Below are 25,960 nucleotides of genomic sequence, written 5' to 3' on the forward strand. Positions count from 1 at the left end.
ACCTTTCCCTAATACAGCATATATTTAAAAGTTGGAAATGCAGTCCACTTCTGGCCATCATTTCCAATTCTCTATTCCTTACTTATTTTCCCCTTACCACTTACAATTATGTGTATTTTATATAATTTTATATGTTATGTTTCACTTTTTTTAGTAAGACATTATGTCTATTTTGTTAACCACTGTTTTCCCAGTACTAGACATTGCTGAGCACATAGTAGATATACAATAAATATTTAGTAGTGAATGAATTCTTGTCACCCTTGTAGCAATAATTTTTCATTAGCATTTTTAGACTATGTTCCAGTCTGGGAATATTCCACACTGATTTTCCATATTACTCTTCACTGGTATTCAATATTCCCAGGAGTAGAAGTAATCAGCTGTAAAACACATGCATTTTTAACCACCCTCCCCCAGATAATGTCAAATTAGTTTCTCAAGAAGTTGTACCAAATTATATTTCTATACACATTGTTAAGAGTTATCACTGATCTACATTCTTCAATCCTAATTTGTAGGTTCAAACTTCTGAAAATGTCTACCAATCTGATAGAGGTAAAATTATAATTCATTGGACTTCAGTGTGTATTTTTCTGAATGTTATAGAGTTTCAGCATATGAGCATATGGGCATTATTGTATCTTTTCTGTTCTGTGGCACACTATTTGTCCATTTGGATCTGTTGTCTGTTTTTCTTACTCTTGCATAGGAGTTTTTATGTATATTCACATTATATATTTTTTTTAGTTTTAGGTCCTGCTAATATTATTTTTGCATTTCTGCTTGTCATTGCACTGTCATTGTGTCTTTTAATGAACAGAATTTCTCTTAATTTACTTTATTAACAGAATTCAATACTTTAGTAACAGAATTGCAATGTAATTTACTTTATTAATATTTATTTAACATTTGAAGTCAGTTTTAAGGTTTTTTTTCAGAACATCACATGTATATTCTACAGAAAATTTATTTTAAAAAATTTTATGCCTGACCTTTAGTCTTGACTCCATCTGGAGTAAAAATGGATGTTCTGAGGTAGGGATCCTATTGACATTTTCCCATCTGCTCTAAACATCATTTTTTGAATATTTGGTCAATTACTTACAGATCTGCAATATAACTTGCAAGATGTACTGTTTTCATTTATTTTATGGGCTCATACTATTATATGATCTGTCAGTCTCTTATAACCATACTGCTATAACTTAATTATAGGCTAATAATAATTATTATAAGAGTTATTACTGTCTGGTATTATATGTCCTTCTTATTCATCCTGGATAAATTTGACCATTTTACTTATAAATTTGGAATCATTTTGTCAACTCTTATATAAATTTTATTGATTAATTTGGGGATAAGTGACGTCTTTCCAACACTGAGTTCTTTTTAATTTGGTTACATTCAATTACTTCATTATCTGGTTTTCCTTAACATCATATAATGAAATCTTATAAATTTTCCTCATAAAGTTCTGTTAGATTTCTGTGACTTTAACAAAATATTTGAGATTATCAACTTGAAAGAAGGAAAGATTTATCTTGGCTCGGGTTTCAGAGGTTTATGTCCATGGATGATTGGTTCCATTGCCTCTGGGTCTGTGGCATGACAGACCATCATGGGGGAAGCTTGTGATGAAGCAAAGTTGCTTACCTTACACTGGCCAGAAGAAAAATAGAGCCACTGAAAGGGGCCAGAGTCTGGATACCCACTTCAAGTGTACTCCCTCATTAAAGTAACTTCCTTCCACTAGGTCTCACCTCTTAAAGATTTCATGACCTCCTAACAGCACCACAGGTTGGTGACCAAGACTTCAGCCTTTAGCCTATGGGTCTTTGGGGCATTTAAGATCCAAATCACAATACGTCTTGTACACCCTGTATAGCATGTTCTTGGCTACCATATTTTTTTGGATCACCATTCCATGAAGATATCCTTCTCTTCCTAAAATACTAAGGGTTTGTATGACAAATTGAGTTTGCATATTATCAAAGTTCATTCTTTTAATCTACAGATGTAATTTAATTGCCTCTGTGTGAATTTAATTAAGAAAAAAAATGAGTAAAATTATATTAAGGTTTAGGTGTAAAACCTGCATATATAAAATAAATCATACTTGATCTCAGTAGAATGTGCTTTTAAATGCGCTATTGATTTTGATTAGCCATGATTATTATTTAAAATGTTGTCCCGGATTTATAATACTTTGTCCAGTTGCAATTTTCCATTTTATATACCAATCTTCAAAGACTTTTGTGTATTTTGCTTTTGGTTGACCTATTAATCAACATATTTATGGGATAGAGTATATCACAACTTGCATGATATTTGTTTAGTTTTCCTGAACTATGGCTGTTAGTCAGATTAGAAATATTAAAAGTATAAGAAATTTTTAAAAATAAAGACAAGACATGGAAATAAGTGAAAACGAGGAGCACAGCGTGATGATCCAGTCCTAATGGAGACTAAATCTAACAACAAAGTGGATCCTGTGCTTTATTTAAATGGGTAATGAGTTGCTGAGGAAAACAGGAAGAAGATGGCAAAGACAACTTGGGGCTTAGCAGGTTGAGCTTACCTCCTCTACTTCTGGGCTGCTGCATTTGAACCTAGGACTATCTAAGCCAATGGGCAAGGTGTCAGTATAATCTGAGCAATCTCAAATCGGAGGAATTTCACAGAGAGTCCCCAGAAAAGCAACCACTCTGCCTTGAGATGGCCCAAACAAACCCATAATTCATTTAGGGCCCCCTACAAGAGTGCTCTATGATATCTGGTATATATATTTAAGATGTAATGTTCAAATCAGGATAATTGGCAATTTTATCACCTCATGTACATATCATTTCTTGTGTTGTGAATATTCAAGATTCTTTCTATATTAAGATAATACTTAACATGTAAAATGGGAATGTTTCTTATATGTTCTTTAAAAAAAATTATACAAGACAGGAATATTTTTGTTCTTTAAATATTTTATAGAAGTTGCTGCTAAGAATTGGGTCTCTTATTTTTGTGGGAAGATATAAAAATAAGTATTCAACCACAATAAGTTTTATTGTTCAACTTCATAACCAGAATCATTTGTTTTATGTTTCCCTCCAATGAAAATTTTAAAGGATTTTTGTTGTTGTTGTTCTCTTAAGGCTTAAATTTAGCGAAATTCATTTGATTTTTAAAAACAGTTCCATTATCTTTCTAGTCTAAGCTCTAATATTATATGTTGGGTCCCTCTCTTTTTCCTTCAGCAATATTTCCAGGAGTTTTTTAAACTCTAATGTCTTGTGAAAGACTGAATTCTAGTCTTATTACTACTGTCTGGGTTTTTTATTTTTATTTTTTGTTTCTCTTCTATTTCATTAATTCTAGAACTCGAATTATTTTCCTTTGTGTTAGCTTTTCATCACTGTGACCAACATACCTGACAAAAACAACTTAGAGGAAGAAAAATTTATTTTGGGGCTCATAGTTTCAGAGGTTTTGGTCCATGGTCAGTGATTTCCATCACGGTGGGTCTTGGGTAAGGTACAACATTATGGCTAAAGAGTAGCATGGCATGCTGGGAAGCAGAGGAAGAAAGAGAAGATGAAGCCTTCCAGGGAACAACCTCAGCGACCCACCTCCTCTAGCCATGCCCCAGCTGTCTACAGTCACCCGTCAGTCATCCCATTCAAACTAGGATGGACTGATTAGATCACAGCTCTCATAATCCTATCATTTGACCTTTAAAGATTCCTGCATTAACACAGCAACTTTGGGGGGACATTTCATATCCAAACCATAAAACTTGTTTCTCAAGTTTTTGAGACATCATCTCATTGTTTCCTTCCTAACCTTTTAAGTTGATGTTTAATGAACAAATGCCCAGTACTTCTTTTGTAAATTGTGATCTTCAGTTGTAAGCATTTCTCTTGCCATGACTTGACACAGGATTTAATATGTATTATTTTAATTTTGATCCAGTTCTTCTCATTTTTAATTTGTACTAATTTCTTGGGCCAATGATTTAATTGGAGCAATGTTTTTAACCTTACAGACATGTGGAATTTTCAATTATATTTTGTGGTTAATTTCAGACTTAATTGCATTGTAGCAAGAGAGTGTGGTCTGTAAGTTACTGATACTTTGGGATGTGTTGCTGATTATTTCATTACTTAGCACATTTTCAGTGCTTTAATGATCCATGGACTTGAAGACAACATACATTACTAAGCCTTGGATACACTTTTTCTAAATTCATTAGATCAAGCTTACTAATTGTGCACTTCAAATGTGCAATATCCTTCCTGATTTCTTTTTCTGTTTCACCTATCAGTTGCTCAGAGCAATTTCCCACTGTTATGAAGATCTGTCAATGTACTTGAGTGTTCAGACATGTTTGCTTACACATTTTGAATCTCTCTCTCTCTCTCTCTCTCTCTCTCTCTTTATCTTTTCTCACGGATTCTGGAAAGCTCTAAGTCACTCACTCTTCAAATATTGCTTCTGCAACATAATTCTTTTTCTTGCCTCTGAAACTATATTACATCTTACTATATCTTCTCTTATTTTCCATCTGTGTGTCTCACCATCCAGCCTCATAAATACTTTTCTTGAAGGGAATCTTTAAGCTCAGTAATTCTTTGTGCATTTGGATTAATCTGTGAAGTAATTCATCCAATGAGTCTCTGATAGCAATTGTTACTCTTTTTTTCAGATTATTAAAGCTACCTGGTTATTTTTGATTATCTCTTATTTATATATCATACTTTCAATGTCTGATTTTTTTAAAAGATGTATTTACTCTCCTCATGGTTTGTTTAGTTGACATACCTATAGTTTTAATGTGATACATTGTATTTTTAAAATTGTGAGGTTGATACAATTTTACTGTTTGGGATACTGTCATTTTATGTTAGTTTATTTTCATTTAGTGTTTACACTTGGGTTTAGAATGCCCTAACCCTGAAAGGATTGGCATTTACTTTTGTACATCACCTAGGGTCAAATTAAAAGTACCAACTTATGAAGACTTTCATAGAAGGAACCTGAGTTTTAATTTCTCTTCTACATAAAATCAAAACCAAATGAGTAGTTCTGCTGTCTTGTTTTGTGCTTTCCCTCTGTTTTCCCTGGAAGCATCCTGGCTTTATACAAGGGTTCTTCTCTCAATTCCTGAGCTACAAGTACAGAATTTCATCTTGCCTCCCTTTGGAGAAAAGTCTACTTGAGTCCAAGTTTGGACAACAGGAATTAGCATGTGCCACCAGGGGAACGAGTGAATCAGTAACCCTTTTCTATGTGAATTGAACTCCTGGAATCACTCTTAGTTTCTGCCAACTCAGTGATGCATTTGAAAACATTTTTAATACATCTGATACAGAAAGTTTAGTTTGTCATACAAAAAATGCCATAGAGATATCTTACAACTGCTTAAGCCCAAATGGACATGTATAACCAAATCAATGTATTTGCTAACTCTTTCCTTCTTTCATGAATTATTGATTGAGAGACCTTTATGTGCCAAATACTGGACACATAAACCATCTGGAGACTCTTAAGAAGTTTAAATACTGTGGAAGGAACGAAATAGAAAATAATAGCAATTCAGTGTGAGGAATAAAGGAAGCTCTAGTGTGACCCATCTCCTGGGCCTGGGCCACAGTGGAGTTCTGGTAGACCAGATTTGGTCACCCACCCATATCAGAAATAAGAGAAAAGGACATAAAAAGGAAAAATGAATTTAATCACAGGCCAAAATTGGGAAGATAGCTCATCACCTTCACCATCCTCCAGGACTATTATAATTTATGGAGATAAAAGCCAGACAATATGCATAGATTCATCCAAACTGTGCCAGCCAGGAATGTTACAATTTCAATCTCTTCGCCTTTTCTGGCACCTGCCCAGACTTTAGGGACAGTCTCTCAGTTTTCATTCACAGTATGAGAAAACTGGGACTGAGAAATATAGGTTAGCAGGAATTAAAAAAAAAAAAAAGCAAAACAAACCACAATAAAACAATTTGGTGATTTGAATTCCTAAGGGACCCTGGAATACCAGGAATGCCTGAGAAGGGCATTGAGAGCTTGAGAGTTAGCTGGTTAAGGTTTCTCAGAGAAGGGGATAACTAACATGATTTGAACAATGTATTTCCTTTAAAACTTTTCCCCACATTTTTTAGCTTCCCTTTGCTACCATCCTCTTTTCACTTCTGGAGGATCCCAATTTGATATCTTCTGTGTGGAAATTTTCCCATAAAGTAGTATAAAAAGAAAGAAAATTAGAGAGAGATTAGGCATTACTCTTGCAATTTAATAGCCTTTGATTTCATCTGTCCTTTTTTCTGAAAAGTCCACTTCTGTGAGTATCCAGGGACACAACCATGCTGCCCTCTGGTGGTAATTCGGCAGACACAATCATGCCGACCTCTGGTGGTAATTCAACAATGATTTTTAAGTATGCAAAATGTTTGTATGAATTCAAAATTCATAACCCAATTATCTTTCTGAATCTGGGTACTAGGGAAGTACAAACACTTTTTCATATAAAAGGAAAATTGCTTAAATTTAATGTAATTATTTTTTTTGAATCCTCATAGATCTCAAAGAGAAAATTAGCATTTGGGAATGTTTAATGGTGGATTACAAAGAGAAATATCCAAGAACAGAAAATTTTTTAAGGTTATTCAGACCTCCATTCTTTAAATTTATCTTATTTTATAAAAGTCTCCTGTTTGAAGGTTAAAAGAGGAAGGGTAAAATAAGTTATTTTATTTTTAATACATATTATGAATAATACTACATTATATATTTCGGTATTTGGTGCTGAGGCTAAATAACAGTGTCAGTATGAAGGGGGGAATTTAATAAATTAATTTTTGATATATTTCAGTTTGGAAGCAGGATGATATTATAAGGAGTTAAAAAATACTGTGGAAAGGCCACAGGTCTCACATCACATAAGGTGAAACCCTACCTTTGTCACTGGGTGACACTGGAAAAGATACTTGAACGTTTTCTGAATGACACCCAAAAGGTCAGCGCTGGGAAGTACATGTAGAAGAGTCGAACACAGCATGGACTCGTGAAGGGCCAGCTACTATAGAATTATGTCCTGAACGTGGTAGGTATAAGCTTCTCACACACACCTGGAGGAAAGACCATTTCAAGTACACATTGAGAGGATTCGATTTGGGGGTTTGAAATCTGTCTGATGAAAGAGTTGATGGACCAGCTCAACATTTTCCTAGTTTCTCCCCCCCATCTAACTCTCTTCTGCTCTATGTTCATAAAATGCTAGCTGACTCAGTAATTAATACCTCCCCAGCTTTTGAACATTTACAGAAATATATTTGAAGAGACCACAAGTCTAATCACAAAAGCATTTTTAATAAAGTGGAAATCAAAAGAGGGAAAGAGACCGTGCTGACAAATGTATTTCTAAGCTTGGATGAGCAAGTGTGTTTGGTCTGTTTGTGAATCATCCACAAATGTAGGGGACAACCATTAAGTATAGAAATAGAAAGGGGAAAAAATCCTCAAGCTGAGTTTGGATTTTATGCCATCTAGATAGAACACTTCTGATAATAAATTTAACCTTGGATATTATAATTATGCATTTCCAGTGAGCATTATAAATATTTGAATCAGAATATTTGGATCTAGTAAAAAGGATTATCATTTACATACTCTTTTATTAAAAAGTTATCTATCATCTACCTTTGATAATAGGTTCTTAGGAAAAATACAGATTTACATAATTCTTCACTGGGTAAATATTTATTTTCCCATCTCTTTGTATATTGCCATAAATTTGCAATATGCTACATTTACATTTTTTTCATTTGTTGCATCAATTATGAAAGAGAAAGTAAGGGATAATGGGATTTGTTAGCTAATTTGTGCTCTTTAGCTTTCTCTGAGTTGTTGTCCCAAAGCATATAAACATAATGCAGAGCCCTGTGTAAATTGCAGTTGTATTGATATCCTTCTTTTCCACAAGGAGAATTGTGAACAACAACAACAACAACAAAAAGAACTCTCAATGCCTTCTGACCACTGTCTCACACATGGAATAAACTCAGAAAATATTGTACCAACATAAAAATGAATGAATGGAAGAATGGATAAGTCAGAAAGTTTCAACGTGTAATTTAAGAATCTAGGGTATTTTTCTGAAAGTATTATTTCTGTCGATCAGAAACAGTTAAAAATTTAGTATTGTCAGAAAAAGGGAGTATTTCATTATGATGATTTATAAAATAAATGGAGCTTAGCACTTGGAACTATAAACATTTTTAAAATGTGACTACTGCTCAAACTGGGGGACACTAGTCTCAAAACTAGTGATTTTATTGTGCTGTTGTACAATTAGGCACCCAGGTCTAATCAAGCAGGCAGGACCTGATCAGATGTAAAGTGCTTTGCAACTTGTTTTTAGGTTTGATTTTTGTTTTCTCCTTCACTCTCAAGCTGGAAGCACTTCTTTTCTGTTGCATCAAGATATCAATCCCTACAAGTTTTCCTCTCCTTTCATTGCTGATTTCCTTTTGTGTTTTTAAGTTTGTAATCAGATCATTTACTACATTAGATTCCCTTGTAAAATGCCACAGGCGGTCCCATGAATGAGATGTTCATGTTGGCTCTTGATGGCTTTTAGTGATGCCCAAGGCCTTTGCTCATTTTTTTGAGCAGCTGGCCTTGTATCTAGTGCTCTAGATCCTTGGGTTTGCCAGGCCTGCTAGGATAATTTAGCTAATGCTATAGTGTTATTGTGTAGCTGCTGATAACAAGCGAGCAAACTTTAATCCTCTTTCTCTCTCTCTCTGTCCAGATCTCTGTTTAAACAAATAATAATTCCTCTCTTCTAAACTTATCCAAATTAGATCTATGTGATCCTTCACAAAAAGTTCCCAATCCACCAACTTCTCTAACTTGCTGTTTAAATGTGACTTTGAATCTTCTGAGTTAATACATAGTTCTCTACAAAACACCTATTCACGAAAAAAGACACAAATCAATGTAGTATTAGTTCTGGGAATTATTAACACTTGGAACCACTTGGAAGAATGGGTTTCTTTATCATTATTTTATAAATGAGGACATTGAGTGTCAGAGAAACCAAGTATTTCGCAAATAGTTAGGAAGCAATGAAGTCAGGACATTTCAGTTTATCCTCAGAGACTATATGTTTTCCTCATGTTCCGCATGGTCTCTATATTTGAATATGAAATTTACACGTGTGTTACATGTAACTAATGTTTTTCTTAGTCTACTTTCTGCAGCTATAACAGAATGCCTGAAACTGGGTAATTTATAAAAAGCATAGCTTTCTTTGGCTTATGGTTCTGGAGGCTGGGAAGTCCAAGAAAACAGTACTGCCAACTGGTGAGCTTCTGTGTTGTGCCATCAAAAGATAGACGGCGAAAATTCAAGAGAGGGCAGAAGAAAGCAAAAGAGGGCCAAACTTGTTTTATAACTAACCTACTGCTGCGATAATGACATTAATATACTTGTGAGGGCCTACTTACCTTCTTCAACCTTCACCTCCCAACATAGCTATCCTGGGGTTTCCAGCACATGACCTTTAGGGAACAAATTCAGACCATAGCAGTATTGTTACCTCCAGTGGCAGAACTTTGTGACTGAGTCACATACTTTATATTTTAAAAAGTAGTTTTTTTGTATATGTCCCTTAAGGTTTTTATGAGGACTTCTTTGAAGAATAAAAATGTTCTTGAAGGAACTGTGTAGACCATAAAGCACAATAGTACTTTTTAGTTATTATTAATATATGGTTTTGCCTAAAAGTATCGCAACAGATGGGCATAAATTAAAAGTTTTAAAGTAGGAGCAGCCCAGGTGACATCTAAGCAGATCTCATTTAAGGGTAACAACCCTATCTAAGTAGTGAATGAGGCTCAAGCTGAACTGGCATTTCCATAAGCTGAAAAATGATGGAGATTGAATAGTCAATTCTACAACATTTGAGAGAATAAGACACTGGCTCTGGGCCTATGCTTTCTGTGAGATCTGTGGATCTCACATCCTAAGTAAGCAATTATCAGGATGAACAAGAAACTGGACTAAGGATGTCCTTTTCCTTAGCCCGAAGTGACTGAAACTCAGAAAGTGCTAACATTATTTCTTAAAAGATCTTGGCATTTCCCTGACAATGTTATTGTGCCTCTCAGGACAGGTGGAGACTAAAAAGCAGGATGTTGTTGCAATAGCAACATCTGCTGGCTCTTTGGTAGAATTACACAAACTAGTTCCCAGATTTCCCCCCTCCCCAACTCCCCCCAAGGAACTATTTTCTTTAAATGAATTGGTGGATTTTTATTTATATGCTATACTGTAAGCTAAAGAAAGTGCTTAGATAGTGAAGATATGAGGTGTATACATTGGGAGAATCAGTGGGATACCAAAAAAAATTAAAGGAATGATTATTGGTTCAGAACAAAGACTCACAAATGTTTCTTACAGGCACAAAAAGTAAACCAACAAAGTTTAGGACCCAAAGACCATCAGGGAGATAAAAAAATGAATGACTATGTAAAAATTGGAACTTTGTAATGAAAATAATGAATGGGATATACACAGAACTTCTAATAATCAGAATAAACATGCAGTGCTACTCCAGTTACCTGCCACCTTTACCTGAAGCTTCCAGAAATCCACTCATTCATTCAACAAATATGCATTGAGCTGTGTGCCACTCTGTGCCAAGATTTATTCCATGCACCAGAAATTCTACCGTGAAAGAAACAAGTCCTTACCCTAAAGGATCTTACCTGCTGGGAAGAGATGGGTGGCAGTGTCAGCAAGGGAAAGAAAAGCAAATAAGTGAACACATATCAGTGCCCCTATCATACCCTTCCTGTCAAGTGACAGGAAGATAAATAAAGACAAGGAGCTAGATTAATTGGGAGGGATATTGATTTGCATAGGTAATTAGGAAATCTCTCTCTAATGAGGGGCCTCTGAGCAGAGATGTGAAATAGAGGGGTAAGAGTGAGTCATGCAGTAGGGGTGAGTGTTCTAGGCTAGGAAATAACAGAACACAGACCCGAAAGCTTGGCTGATTTATTGACTATCAAGAAGCTCCTAGAGTGAACTGAATGAAAGGAGTGTCAGGGGTGGGAGAGGATTGACCAGAGGAGCAGACTCCCTGGGGTTTTCAGTTCTGGGTCAGAAATGGGTCTTTCCTCTGGGAGAGAATGGAATCCATCAAAAGCATTGAGATGCGGAAGAAATGCAATGAGAAGGAAAGTTGTTGGCCACAGAGAAGAGCAGTTGTTGGCTATGGGGATACATTCAGCCTCCTTGCCGGTGAGCGGAAGAACATCTCACACTTCTATCCTCCCAGCTACAGTGGTCCTGTAGCTGGCCTCGAATCCCGACCATTTATCCCAAATGATCTCTCTCTTGTGAAACTTGGTTGAAAGACTAATGGGCATAATTTTCAATTGATGTGTTATGATTCATGTATAGATTTTAATAAAGTTAACTTGGATCCATCCTTGACTCTGAATTGTAATGTACATTACTATCTCAATAGGACCAGTCTGATCTCTGCGCTTTTCATAGGAACGTACACTGAATATTTTCATACTTCCAATGTATTGTTATGGCTTGGTATGAGGTGTCCCCCCAAAGCTCCTGTGCTAATGCAGGAATGTTCAGAGGTTAGATGATTAGATATGGAGCTGTATGTAACCTAATCAGCCATCTTAGTTTGAATGGACTGATGGTAGGCAGGCAGGGGCATAGCTGGAGGATGTGGGTTACTGGGGGCATGTCTATGGAAAGATTTGTCTTCTCTGCTGCCCCTTTCCTTTTCTTCATCTGTTCCCTGGCATCTATGAGGTGAGACACATGCCTCTGTCATACCCTTCTGCCATGATGTTTTGCCTCACCTTGGGCTCAGAACAATGGAGTCAACCCACCAGAGACTACATCTCTGACAGCATAAGCCAAAATAAACTTTGGCTCCTCTAAGTTGTTCTTGTTAAGTATTTTTGTCACAGTGACACAAAACTGACTAGCATACCTATGAAAACAAAGAACAATACAGCACGGACCAAGGCAGGGTGTGAACTAGTACAACATGTAGAAGTGTGGAAGATACAGCATCAACAGGGAATGGAAGAAATAGTTCAGGCTGTACCAGTCTTTTCCATTAATTCCATGCATGTCAATGCCTTTCAGGCATTTTATGCTCCATATAACTAAAACTGACCTCATGAGATCTCCCAACATCCAACCCTGCTCTTCCTGTGTAATCTCTATTTCAGTAAGTGATGCCATCCCTTACCCAGTTGCATAGGTTCAAAAACTTGAAGTCATTCTGACATCTCTTGTCTATACCCTTCACTAAAAATCAATTGCAAAGTGTTATTAATTATTCTATAAATTATTTCATCTACTTTGATCCAGACCCTTTTCCATCACCAAGGTACAAGCCACCACTATTACTCATCTGAACTACTACGATTGATGCATGTTTGGTTACTTCTTTGTCCTCTCAACCCACGTTTCACCCATTAAGGTGTAAAGTTCTAGCCTTTAGAAAGGAAATAAATGAAGTACTAGGCATAGAAGAAATAATAATTAGCAAATATTAAACAAATGTAGAAACTCCTGCATCCAACCTTGAGTCTTGCATAGATAACAAAATCTTGAATTTTGCATGTTAATTGCTTTTTTAATAAAAGAACAATAATATAAAAACTTTTAAATTGTAATATGAAAAATACCATTAACTTTGGAATCATTTTAATAACAACTGCTAAAAGAGAAAATCCACTATTAAACTGCATATTTAGGTTTTGATTAGCTGAGGAGTCTATTGCTTTAATAATCAGAGGTATTCTTCTACCTTGATGGGGTGCTGAAGCATGTAGGACTCACTGGGAAATAAGAAAATTAAGTGCCATATGTTGCAAATACACTGTAGGACCAGCTGTTTCCTCCTATCTTTTATCTCCACTAACATGGATGTGTCTGCTTTTTCTATCCCTTGTTAAATATAAACTAGATGATGTGATGAGATAAAACATCCCAGTGCTCTCAGTGTTATTTTCAACTGACTTAATCCTTAAATTTGCTATTTTGAAAATCTCCCCACCAGATTTCCACGTGGAAGTAAAATTACCATGACTTTAAAGAAAACTAGAAAGCAAGACTTGAAAGTCATTATTATTCTACAGACCCATGTTGGGGTTTACATGATCCTCATTTTCTTTCTTGAAATACAGCGTTTGATACAAAAAATATAAAAATAAAAAAATAAAAATTCATTGCAGTAGAACCTAAATAGGAACTCACCACAAAGAAATAACTAAAGTGTGTCAAAATTTGGGAGCTGCATGTAAAGCAGGAATTAATGGGAAATTTAGAAATTTACATGCTTACATTGGAAGAGAAGAAATAAAACCAATGACTTAAGGTTCCATTTCACAAAGCCAGAGAAAAGAGAGCAAAATAAATAGAAGAAAGTAATAAAGATATGGAAGAAATTAAAACACTAAAAATCAGACAATAAAGAGAATTAACTGTTTCCAGAAAAAGATGAACAAGATTCATAAAACCCTAGCTATCCTTGAGCTCAAAAGAGGGAATATAAATCAGTTCAGAAAAGAAAAAAAGAAAAACTTATTGCCACAGATCCTACAAATATGTAAAGAAGACTATGAGCCATTTTAGTCCAGCAAATTGACATTTTAGATGAAATGGAAAATTTTTTCTTCAACATTGATTTTGCTATTATTGCTGTATTTAAAAAAAAAGAAAAAAAAACTCACCCCCAAAGCTCAGTGGCATAAAACAATTGTTTCATCTTTGTGAAATTTTCCAGGTCAGGGCTTCAGACAGAGCACAATAGGGATGGTTTTTCTCTGTTCCGTGATGTCTGGAGCCTCAGCAGGGTGGACTGAAAAACGAGGAACTCAAAAGTCAGAGCCTAGAATTATCTGCAAGTGTCTTTACTGGCACCTGACAGGTGAATTCTCTGATTAGTCCCTCAAGTTAACTGAGCACCTGGGCATCTCCTCTGTGTGGTCTGTGCTTCCTCAGAGAACATCAGCTTAGAGCACCAGGGTTTCATATATGGATGCCCAGGCCTGCTAAGGTCAGTGTCCTACACAGAGACAGAAACTGTGACACTTTTTCTAGTCCAGGCTCAAAGGTGTATACCACTTCTACTGTGTTCTACTATATTTGTCAACAGCCAATTTACTTTGAATTTGCTCTTTGTCCTAAGGCCTGTTGTTACTTTGAGAACACTTTGTTGTTAGAAACAAACAAAACTCCAGAACTCTTCTGAACACTGTACATTTCTTCCAAATTGTACTTAAAAAGTCTCTCCCTTTCATTGTTATAGGTGGTGTTACCACAACCAGCAGTTTTGCAACCTTTCTAGCGCTTTACAACAAAGACCTTCTTCCCTCCCACTTCCAATAACACTTCTCCTGTTCTTCTAGGTGTCATTAACTCCCTCCCCAAGTGTCTTCAGTTTTCTCTGATAGTGCCCTCGAGGCCCTTCGAGCCCCTAACTTGGCCAGCTTCAAAGCCATGTTTTTGTCATGGTAGCTCCTAACTTTCAGTTCCAAGTTTGGCTATGAATTTTTATTCCATAACCATCCCAAGGCTTACTGTTCTAGTTGTTTCATTTACTTAAAACTAGGATAGGGATTCACACAAAGCATAAAAAGGATAAAAGAATGACATCTTCCATGATGTCTAAGGCCTCAGCTGGGAAGACCAAAACCTTCAGAATTCTTAATGACTGAGTCCTGGAATCATCTGGAGGGATATTTATTCATGTGTCCCCTGGTTACTATGGAAGGTTGGCTGGGTGTCACTGATGCTGTCAGGAAGAGCATCTGCACATGGATCACAGAATAGATGTTATCTTGATAATGAAGGGCCTTGCCAAACTGGACTCCAAAGTGATTTTATGCTACCTCCAAGAGTGAGCACAGATTATTCCACTATCTCATCCACATTTGATGTCAATCTTTATTTTAGTTTAGGCATTCCAGTGGGTACAAAATATTAAAACACTGATTTTGATTCGCATGTCTTTGATGACTGATGATGCTGGGCAACATCTTATATGATTATTTGGAATCTATGTCTTCATTTGTGAGGTGCTGATTCAAGTCTGACCCTTTTCAAAAACTGGATTGTCTTTATTATTGAACTGTAGGAGAGACAGTTATGCTAGCATACAAATTGCCAATATTTTTTTCCTGATATTTTATTTTAACCTCCTTCCATTTGCTTGTCCTATATCTCTTCTTCATGTTATCTTTTTAGAAGAGTCATAGAGCCATTTTTAGCTCCTGTTATTATTGAAAAATACTCCCTCATAATTTTGTTACTGTATTCCTTAATGAAATTCCAATTCTATATTACATTATTAATCTACTTTTAACTGATAATTCTTCCCCTTTGAGTTTTGTTGACAAATGCTTTTTTTCCATAATTACATGTGGTTTCTATGCTAGTTTCTAACTAGATTTTCCCTAATCTTTATTGGGAATACTTGTCTAATATCTGTTGAGGTATCTGTGGGAAGGAATAGGAGGGAATTAGTTGCTAAATTCGGAGCAAAGATGAGATTTTTTAAAAATAAAATATTATCATATTATTGTTTTTAACCTTAGAATAATGTCTCAATTTTGTTGTCATGGAAACTATTGGTCTTCAAATGAAGGCCAGGATTAAATTCCTTTATCTTTCTCTACGGAAATAGAACAGTTCTTCCTCTCCCTTCTCCTTCCTTAACTCCATTTCTCTTTGGGCCATCTTCCTGGGGCAGACATTTAGGATATCTGAAGCAATAAAGGCATCTCCTTGTGGTATTTTCCCTTCACTTCAAATTTCCCCATAGGTCTGATATGTGGACTTTGGGTGACAGGGAACTCCTTTTTTTTTTCTGTAACCTTTTCAAACCTGCAGATATATCACTTCAATTTGAGTATTAATGGATGAGTTTTTTCAGATTTATGACACATATTCTATCTTCACCAAGCACTGGGGAGGTCAGGGTTAACTGTCAGTGCCCAACTCTGTATTGTCCAAATGTACCACCTGTAATAGGTGTTCTTCACACTTTGTATTTTGGAGTCACAGAAAGAAAAGAGGAGTTCCTTTACCTTTTTTTTAGAAAAAAAAAACTGGTAATTCTGTGATTAAAAGACTATTACTACATGGATCATGTTATGAAAACTTGTGGAATTTTATGTGAAAACTTGGAAATTCAGTGTAAATATAATTTTCAGAATATGTCATCATTTTTGAAAAATCTTTCTGTTACATAATTGTCAGAATTTTTAGTTATACTAAAAGATGTCCAGCATGGTCTCTTGGTTTTCATACACTGTACGGACTCAGAGATCAATGAAGCAAAAGGACATAGCAGAATATGGAGTTGCAGACAGCTCACTTTATTCTATGAGCAACACCTAACACTGCTACCAGGGCCTCCACATGTGGCCATGCTGATTGTGCCTTGCAATACAAAGGGACATGATTCACAGTCTTGTCCACATGAGGTCTACTCCCTGGAGTCATACACTATGTGACTATTCATTTATGTGCCACAGTGCCCTGCTCCCATCATGCCCCTGCAGTTGGGCATCTTGAAAAATAGCTAAACTTCTCAATTCATCTAAATATGCTGTTCTATGTGTCATCTCCAACACTATATACACATAATTTAGTTTGGGGCATTACAACTTGGATTATTCCTACAAAAGCAATATTTGCATATTTTTAGAAGTCTGGAACACATAGGTACAATGTACAACTACATACAATTCAATCATCTATCATATAAAGGTATCATATTGATTCATAACGACTGGACTGCCATTAATTGCCAGTTGTGGGCTGTTCCTAAAGCCTTTAAGTTGTAACACCAAGTTTTGATCTCAACAGATCCCATAATCCCTACTCCCCCAAGTCTTATAGGCATTGTTGGATGGCATGTCATCTATGCATTGAGGTACCAGGGTTAAATGTTGATCAACAGGAAATTGAAGAAGATAATTTATTGGCAACTTGCAAGCAATAGTGGGAGCAGAGAGAGATGTCTACAAATGTTTTACTTGTCACAATGCATACAGACATACTCAATCTTACTTGATCTTAATTATTTGATGAAAAAGTTATCATTCCATTTTTTTATATGTGAAAACTATACATAATGAGTTATTTACACAAATTGCTAAGTAATAAGTGGCTGACCAAGGACTTTTTTTTTTCAAGTTCTCTAATTCTAAACCTTGTGGTCCTCCTATGGTACTAGAAATTCTCTAAAATAGTTTGTTCTTTGTAAAATGCTTGACTAGATATTCATACATGTTGTGATAGTTCTGATTTTTACAAGAAGATAATTTAATCAAATTGAGACAGTCACAGTGTGTAAATTACCTGCCACTCTAAAAATATCATCAAAAATTGCCATTAAGTCCTTGAAAGAATAAGAAAAATATAGATTATTTCAGATATAATTCAAATGAAATATCAGAAACAATTACATAGGAAGTAATTATTCCCATTACCAAATATTTCTTCCTGTATAAAAAGATTCACTGTGGAACCCTTAAATAATACTCATTAAGTGAACTTTAATCTAATTTATTGACATTAAATTTCTACAAAATTCAGTAGAAATATAGGTTATTGCAGAGTGAAAAAAGAGAACAGGAAACAACAGAGAGTTACCTATTCTGACTATAGCTCTTTTGTAATGTGGGATAAGTGTGACTTTATTATATAATTCTTTAGTTATAAAGTATTTTTAAAAGGCAAATTGTTGTTAGCTTTTAAGAAAACTGAGATTTAATTAATTTCAATAAATGTTTATTAGGTGCAACCATATTCACAGCACCTCTGTAGGAGCTGGAGACATACATAATAACCCATGGCCCCTGGTCTTCAGTGAAAGCAGCCAACAGGCACTTGTATAGCAAATGCTGCCCTAGAACAATAATATGTACCAGAGGAACTGGGCAGAAGAGTTTACCCAAACTTAAGCTTCAAGGGGCACATAGATCTAAGTGAACATAAAGTCTCTGAATCTTAAAGGATGACCAAAACCCACATTTCAGTTTAAAGATATTGCTACTTTTATTTAACCATTTTTAAGGTCCTATTTGATAAGCTCAATTTTGTACATATGAGTTCTTAGCAATAATTATATGTAACAATGTGTGGATTTATGATCAATGGAGCATACATTATGATTCAATAAATAGCTCCCATATTCTCCACTAAAAAAAAAAATAGAGAAACACAACAGAGTAATGAAGAGTGCTAGCTAGCATTGGTACTACGGATAGAAGTCAGTGTAGAGGGTGGTGGATTGATGTGTGTTCTAAATGCACTCTTGAAGCAAACCCAGAATAGAAAAATTTACTCACCAGTCACAGCAGCCCTGGCCTTCTCACCAGCCTTTGCCTCCCTCCCTAGGGCAGAGAAGGGAGAAGTGGCCAAGAGTGATTTGTATAGTCAGCAAAGCTAGAGAGGAAGGCTGCATCCCATCCCAGCTAAGCAAAGGAGTTTATTGTGCAAGTAAGTTACTTCGCCTTTCCAGGGGAAGGGGAAGGAAACCAGAGTGGGACCAGAGTGTTGAGAGAACATTCTCTGCCTCATGGAAGCAGCAGTGTGGAACATGTGGTCCATCTTTAATATCCCACAAGATGATTCTGATTGCTGGGGAAGACACAGATGTTTATATTTTGATTATAGTTTTTCTTTTACAAATTCCACATCCCTATACATTTTTTTGAGAATGGTGGATTTTTCTAAAAGTCTTCAATTTTCTCTTATATCCTTATAAAATCTAAATCAACAGTATGATAATAGATAAAAGTACAAGAATTTTAGTCATTAATAACCTGTTTTATTTACATACATAACCTCTGAACTCCTCACGTACCTTTTAGTATTTGTAGGGGATGGGGGGAGGGTTGGTAGTGCCAGGGATTAAACCCAGAGGTGCTTAACCATTGAGCCACATCCCCAACCCTTTTATGTTTTTTTTAAATTTTATTTTATTTTGCTTTTATTTTGAGACAGGGCCTTGCTAAGTTGCAGAGGCTGGCTTTGAACTTGCCATCCTCCTGCTTCTGCCTCCCAAGCCTCTGGGATTGATTATAGGTGTGTGTCACAGTGTCTGGCCATTTTTAAAAACATTTTTATGGGCACATATTAATTATACAGAATAGAGGGCTTCTTTGTAGCATATTTATGCATAATATAACAATTTAGCCAATGCTATTCCCCAATAACTCACCTTCCCGACTCCTCCCCACTCCTCCTGCTCTCCTTCCTCTACCCTAATGGTTTTCCTTCTCCATTTGTGACATTCCCTTTTTTTCTTTCATTTAAAATAGTCTGCTACCCTTACTCAGCAGGGGTTGCTCGAGTATACAGTAGTGAGGGTTTTTATTCATTGATTATTATACTTAAAACCAAAAGGCAAAAAAGAGAATGAAAATACATGAGATAGGAAAAAAATGGCAAAAGAAAAATTGGCATGGTGGAATTCTAGAAAAATTAAGACTTAATTTCTTAAAATTAAGTCTTTCCTTTCTGTAAGGGCACAGGTATACTTCTCTTCAGAGTGAATGCTCAAAAGCAACTGAAGTTATCACTTTTAATAAGGAAAACATACATCATGCTATTTTCCACCAGAGGGTATATTTTTGGAGTTAAAAACAGTGGTCCCATTGTGGTGCATTATGGCTATCCTACAGGTTTTCAAGTCAAGGTTCTTCTTGAAGATTTTCCTACTCTGTGAATTATTATCATTTTCTTCTGTGGCTTGCCAATATGGGAGGCATTCTGGCAGGAGAAATAACCTTGCTGGCCTTGAAAATGTGAAGTTGTAATTAGTGGAGAACAGTGACAACTCGTGCCACCTGGAAAATGTTTAAAATTCCTTCCTAATGAGATGACTGTTACTTCCCTGCAATCATCCTTTCCAGGGTTCCCAATCACCCCACGCTATTTTTAGATTCATTTGAATTGGCTAATTATGAGGGTTTGCATGAATTATGCCTAGTAATTCTGTTGTCCAAGGGGGCCCTGCCATGTCAGAATTATTATCTTGGGATTCTATAATAGCTGAGCAAGCAAAGGCTAGAAATGGTTGAAGTGACACCCCACACTACACAAAATTATTGGAAAAATGTCTTATCTTAAAATCAGGTCTTGATTAGTAGTGTTCTTCTAGAAGAAGAAAATGAGGGGGGAGTGGGTTGTGTCACAAGCAAACACCTGACACAGAATGTGTTCTGCCAACCTCAGATTTCCTGAGATCATTTTTTAATGGAGGGAATAAATAGATAACCAACAACATATTGAAGAAAAGGGGCTAGATTTGAAAGAATTTTGCTAGTAATCCTGACATTCAGAGTAAGGTGAAGATGATTAAAAATGTTAAAGTCAATTAAAAGGATTTTTAAATTACCCTGGGAACACAATGACTAAAATAGCATGACAGAAATATATCTTGGTAAAGAATGACAAAAACCACCTGGAACAATTCAACTTGTTCTGGAGAATGAAGCATTTTCTGGAGAGTACCTTGCACTTTTAAATGAGTCAAAGTATTGTTTTGGAAGGCCAGCATCCCAGAATTCTCTGAAAACTGAAGATCAACTTCCTCCTCGTCCCTTCTTTGTGAACTCTGAGCAATGCTAGAGACCAAGAGAAACACTAAAATAGAATAGGGAGTTTTGATTTTTCAAGGTTGGAGCAGATTCCATAGTCTAGTGAGCTCAAGCTTAACATGGACTAAATTGTTATAGGGATGATTTGTGAGCTTCTATAAGAGGCATATTTGAAGGGCTTCAATGTAGCATTCCTAATAGTCACCCAAAGTAGAAGGTGCTAATACAGGAGACACTAACTTTTCCATGATTGGATATACTCCTTCTAAGCTAAATATTCACATGACACGATATAAAAAGATAGTCATTAAACTTACCACAATAAAAGCAGTCCTCTTGATACTTTGTTTTTATAACATTCAGGATTCAGTCAAGAGGATTAAGTCACACCACTTATTTTAACAGAAACAATTTAATTTTTTTTTTAAAGTGTCAATTAGGAATAAAATTCTGGCCAGGCATGGGGCATACCTGTAACCCCTGCTAGTTAGGAGGCTGAGGCAAGAGGGTTGCCAGTTGGAGTTCAGCCTGGGCAACCTAGCAAGACTCTGTCTCTAAGAAATAAAAAGAAGCCAGGTGCAGTGGCACACACTGTGGTCCCAGCAAATCAGGAGGCTGAGGCAGGAGGACTGAGGCCAGTCTTAGCAGCTTAGTGAGATCCTGTCTCAAAATTTAAAATAAAATAAAATAAAAATAAAAAGGGCTGGAAATGTGGCTCAGTGGTAGAATGCCCCTTAGGTCAATCCCTAGTACTGCAGAAACTAAAACCAAAAGAAAAAATAAATTCTGAGCTAGTTCTGAATTCAGAATTCATTTGCTAGAGCTTCCATAACAGAGAATGCAGAAGACAGGCAGAGAATGCAGAAGACAAGATATTTGCTGGAGCTTCCATAACATTGTACCATAAAATCTATTGTCTCACAATAAATGACTAGTAGTTCTGGAAGCTAAGAGTCCCCGACCAAGGTGTCTGTAGTGTTTCTTCCTTTTGAGTTCTGAGAGTGAGATCACTTCCATGTCCCTCTCCCAGCTCCTAGTGGTTGGTTTTCTGCAATCTGCGATCTCCTTGGCAGGTAGATATATCACCCTGATCTCTGATTTCATCTTCACCTGGCCTGTCTGCACACCTGTCTCTGTGTCCACATTTCTACTTTTTATAATAGAATCATATCGGATTAGGACCAACTCTAATGACCTCGTCTCAACTAGATTATCTGCGAAGATCCTATTTACAAATTAGATTAACATTCACAGGTTCATCGGAGTAAGGCTTCATATAATAGGGGGACACAATTCAACTTATAATGCTCAGTAACCTCATAAGCAAAACATTTTCAGAGGTAGAAGAGCTACCACCTGGAGGGCTGGAAGAACAAAGGAAAGGGGTTGAACTTACCAGAACTCAGAATCTTGGAAAAAGGGCCCAAGGAGCCCAAACTCACCCACCTGAGGGTCCCATGTCCTGATATCTCTGGGCAGCTGGGGCAGGATGAAGCAGCTTCTGAAAACCTTGGCAGCACTGTGAACATTGAGAAAACTGCAAACTGTATTCAGCTGCTACTAAAAGAAAGAATTGTTCCTGCCAGAGTGAATAAGTGTCACAGGGCCACTGCTCCTAAGAGCTGCATGCTGAGTTCTCCTTTTTCTTTAGCTAGCACTCCCTATGAGCAGAGCCCAGCAGGGGGCAGCTGGCCAAGCAGAGAAGAGGCCTATGGAGTCCTGGCTCCAGCATCATAAAGCAAAGTAGGAAAAGGTGGGTTTGCAGCTGATCGACAGTAAATGGATTATTGGCACACTTTTTAATTGTATTGAGACAGAATCAGCAAATGATCCAGCGACAAATGGAGAAAATTTTCAAAGCCTGTGGTCCTCCAAACAAAGGACCCCAGATTGTCACAAACTTTTTAGATCTATGGAGTTACTGGTGTATAAGTGTTTGCCTTAATTTCCTTATCTATAAAATAGGTATGATAACAATAAGGACATGATGAGATAGTCACGATAAAAAAGGAAATCATTTAAAACAATGTCTGCTGTCAAAGAGTAGGTGACACAGACTGAGAGCTTGTGACTCAGTAAATGTTGGCTATTGTTTATTACTTCATTGCTAAATTAAATAGTCAAAAATTCAATTATTAACAACATAATTCAGGGTCTATCTCACCCTATTTAAGGAAGTAATGAAGCAAGAAAATATTCAGGTGTTTGCTTACTACCATTATAGCACCTGCAAGTAAGTGTGGACTTACTCAATTTTTTCATAAACTAAAATCAATTATCTCAGCCTTCTGTTAACACTTAGCATTTCATGGCTGATGATTGCTTTCAGAGCTTTACAAAATTTTGATGAAATAGTTTCTGACTGAAAAGGCCAGGATGACAAACAGGTTTCATTGTGACTATTACTAACAGGCAGTGGCCACTTGGAATGAGGAGCTGAAATATGTGGGGCAGAGTCCAGGATCAATCAGCAATCATTGTCAAATGCACAGGAGGGTGCCTTGGTGGCTCTCTGTTTCTCCCTTGGTTTTATGAACATAGGAATCCTGAGTTTGGCTTCCAGGATCAAAACTAAATTCAAGTTCTTGTTCTCTTTTCAAAGCTGAGGATGGAGGTAATGAATAAATACCTCAAATGGTTATTTTGAGGATTAAATGGAAAATTCCTACCATGTTGTTTTAGTCAACTTTTTCATCTCAGTGACCGTAAGACCCAACAAGGACAATGTAGAGGAGGAAAAGTTTATTTGGGGCTCATGGTTTCAGAGTTCTCAGTCCATAGATGGCTAACTCTCCACTGTTCTGAGCCCAAGTGAGGCAAAACACCATGGCAGAAGGGTGCAGAAGGGGAAGGCTGCTCAGCTCCAGGGACATAATATAAACCCCAGAGGCCTGACCCTAATAACCTACTTCCCCCAGTCATACTCTACCTGCCTACAGTTATCACACAATTAATCCATATCAATGGAGGAAGTCACTAATTATGGCACAACTCTCATAATCTAATCATAGTACCTCTAAACGTTCTTTCATTGTCTCATACCTGAGCTTCTGGGGACATCACATATCCCACTCATAACACAATTCTATGGAACTCAGTAAGTGTAAGTTCTTTTCTCTCTGTGTAGTTTGACAATGATGCATGCTGACCTTACAACTGTATTCAGACTTGCCATATTTCATAATGTTGTTATGACTTGATCAGCTATGCAGAAGTGACCATTGTGAAATACAGTTTATTTTAAAATTTTTAATATAGTTAAAACTTATTCATATAGAGTAGGCTACATAGAGTCATTTCATTTATCCCCCCAAATTTAAATTGAACTATTTTGGGTGAATGAGTGCATTGGGATGAAGTTTGGCCTCTCTACCCGTACAATTACTTCAGCATCTACAGAAAACACAGATTAAATGTGATGCATTTGATTCCTCCGCCTTTTGTTGAATTAGGGAAGAAATGTTTTCAGTTGCCTGAAAAACAAAAGAAACAGTTTCATGGATAAAAATAAGTAGCTTTCACAGGCTGAGACTCTGTTAGAAAAGGCTATTTTGTTCACTAGTGAAAAGGTCAGTGTCCGTGGTCATTTTGCCAAAGGGCTCCATGCAGTTCTGTCAAGTAGCTGCTCCAGATGATTCATTCCCCTCCCCTGGGTTTTTCTAATATATTTTCTCAAAGACCTCCCTACCAGAAAGTAAGTTCAATTCATATTTTTAAGAAAGAATCTGGTGAATATATGAATATATTTTGGATACAATTCTTGGATCTTCAGTTTTCTGTTTTCGACTTCATTGTTTAAAAGGGCAGCACCACCTGGTGGCTGAATACAATCATTGGAATGTTATTGCCTCCTAAAAATGGGAAAAATATAGATTCAGCAGCAGAAAAACATCCAATTATTTTCTACATTAAACTGAGATTAATCATTGCAAGTTTATGCTTTTTGGTTTCCTTCTTTTAATTATGTCTAGTTTTAAAAATACACAAACTCATAAACCATAAGAATTTTTATCCTTTGCCAAGTGTACTCCTTTTCTTTAGCATCCTTTAATTTTTATTGAGAAGGTCACTCACATATAATTTTAATATTGTAATCTTTAAAAATTAAATTGAAAGAACTTTTGAGAAATTCCTTTTTGTGAGGCAGTTTAATTCACTCACTAAAGTTATCTTACTGCACTTTTCTTCTCAAGTAGTCTCATTTGTAAGGAACTATAGTCCAGGCACTTACTTTAAAAATAAATTTACTCATAAAAACACCATCAGAATTAATAATAGCTATTTGGAGAAAGACATGTAATTGTTACACTGTAATTATGATTTTTAGACCCAATAGTGAGCTTCAAACGAGGCATTTGATTCAAAATGCAATGCTGCTGCCCTCTTGTGGTGGAAAAGCAGAGTTCCCTCTGGAAACAACAGCCTCCAAAGAAATAATAATTTGATACATGACAGAGAAAGCCAAGTAAGAGCAATTAACTTCTTTTAATTTCTTATTTGGTGAACACTTAGCAATAAAAATCCCTTCTTCCATAACTTTTAGGATCCTTCACCAGTTCCATGAAATATTCTTTTGCAAATGCAAAGTCTAACACCTTTCAACTAAAACCAGTATGATTAGTTTATTTCCCAGTGTCCTAATGTTCGGTGAAGAATAAACTACTGTCAACTAATCGAATTCAAAGAAGAAGAAAAAAAATAAATTCTCCTTCACTGTGCTTCTGGTTTAGCCTGGGATGCGTTCAGGAGACTTTTCCAAGGTGCAGAACATGCATTTACCTTGCTGAAACACTTTGGCCCTTGCAATTGTGACACTGAATGAAAAACAAGCTTTAGAGACACATTCCAAATGGAGGAGCCAAGCTTTTCCTGGGCACATTGGCTCTGCTGCTCTGCTGCTAGAAATGAATGGCGCTTTTCAGATTTCTCCATATGAACAGAACTAATTCTCTAAGAGCTGCTCATGGCTCTGTGTTTACATCTCTCACCTTGAATTGTGAGTGTTATCCTGGATTAAAGGAAAACAAGAAGGAAACAAAGGGATGATTCTGTCTTTGCATTAAATTCCAGGCACTATAGGACGGGAGTTTAATTCACCAGCTCTGTCTGAGTTTCCTGTGGCCACCTCTTCTGTACAACACTCCACATGCACTTGCATTAACTAAATGGGATTTGGTTATTGTTGAGGAGAAAGAAATAAAGCAATCAATTATATCCTGCCTTCATTTAATTAGCTCCAGAGAAAGTAAGCAGAGACAACAGCAAAAATGGTGGTTGGTTTAGGGG

At 36.3% G+C, this 25,960-nt stretch overlaps 1 long non-coding RNA gene across 1 annotated transcript in view; it reads right to left on the bottom strand.

The window, feature by feature from the left end:
• LOC110597874 (uncharacterized) overlaps positions 1–22,266 on the bottom strand; it is a 70,207-nt gene extending 47,941 nt beyond the window's left edge. Inside the window, exons 1-3 of the long non-coding RNA XR_002483666.3 lie at positions 22,121–22,266; positions 18,419–18,463; positions 13,790–13,917 (exon numbers count right to left, since the gene is read on the bottom strand). This is a non-coding gene — a long non-coding RNA (uncharacterized LOC110597874). The remainder of the gene's footprint in view (positions 1–13,789; positions 13,918–18,418; positions 18,464–22,120) is intronic.
• Positions 22,267–25,960: the final 3,694 nt, after the last annotated feature.

This window comes from Ictidomys tridecemlineatus, chromosome 7 (assembly GCF_052094955.1).
Source record: "Ictidomys tridecemlineatus isolate mIctTri1 chromosome 7, mIctTri1.hap1, whole genome shotgun sequence".
NCBI classification, from domain to species: Eukaryota; Metazoa; Chordata; class Mammalia; order Rodentia; family Sciuridae; genus Ictidomys; species Ictidomys tridecemlineatus.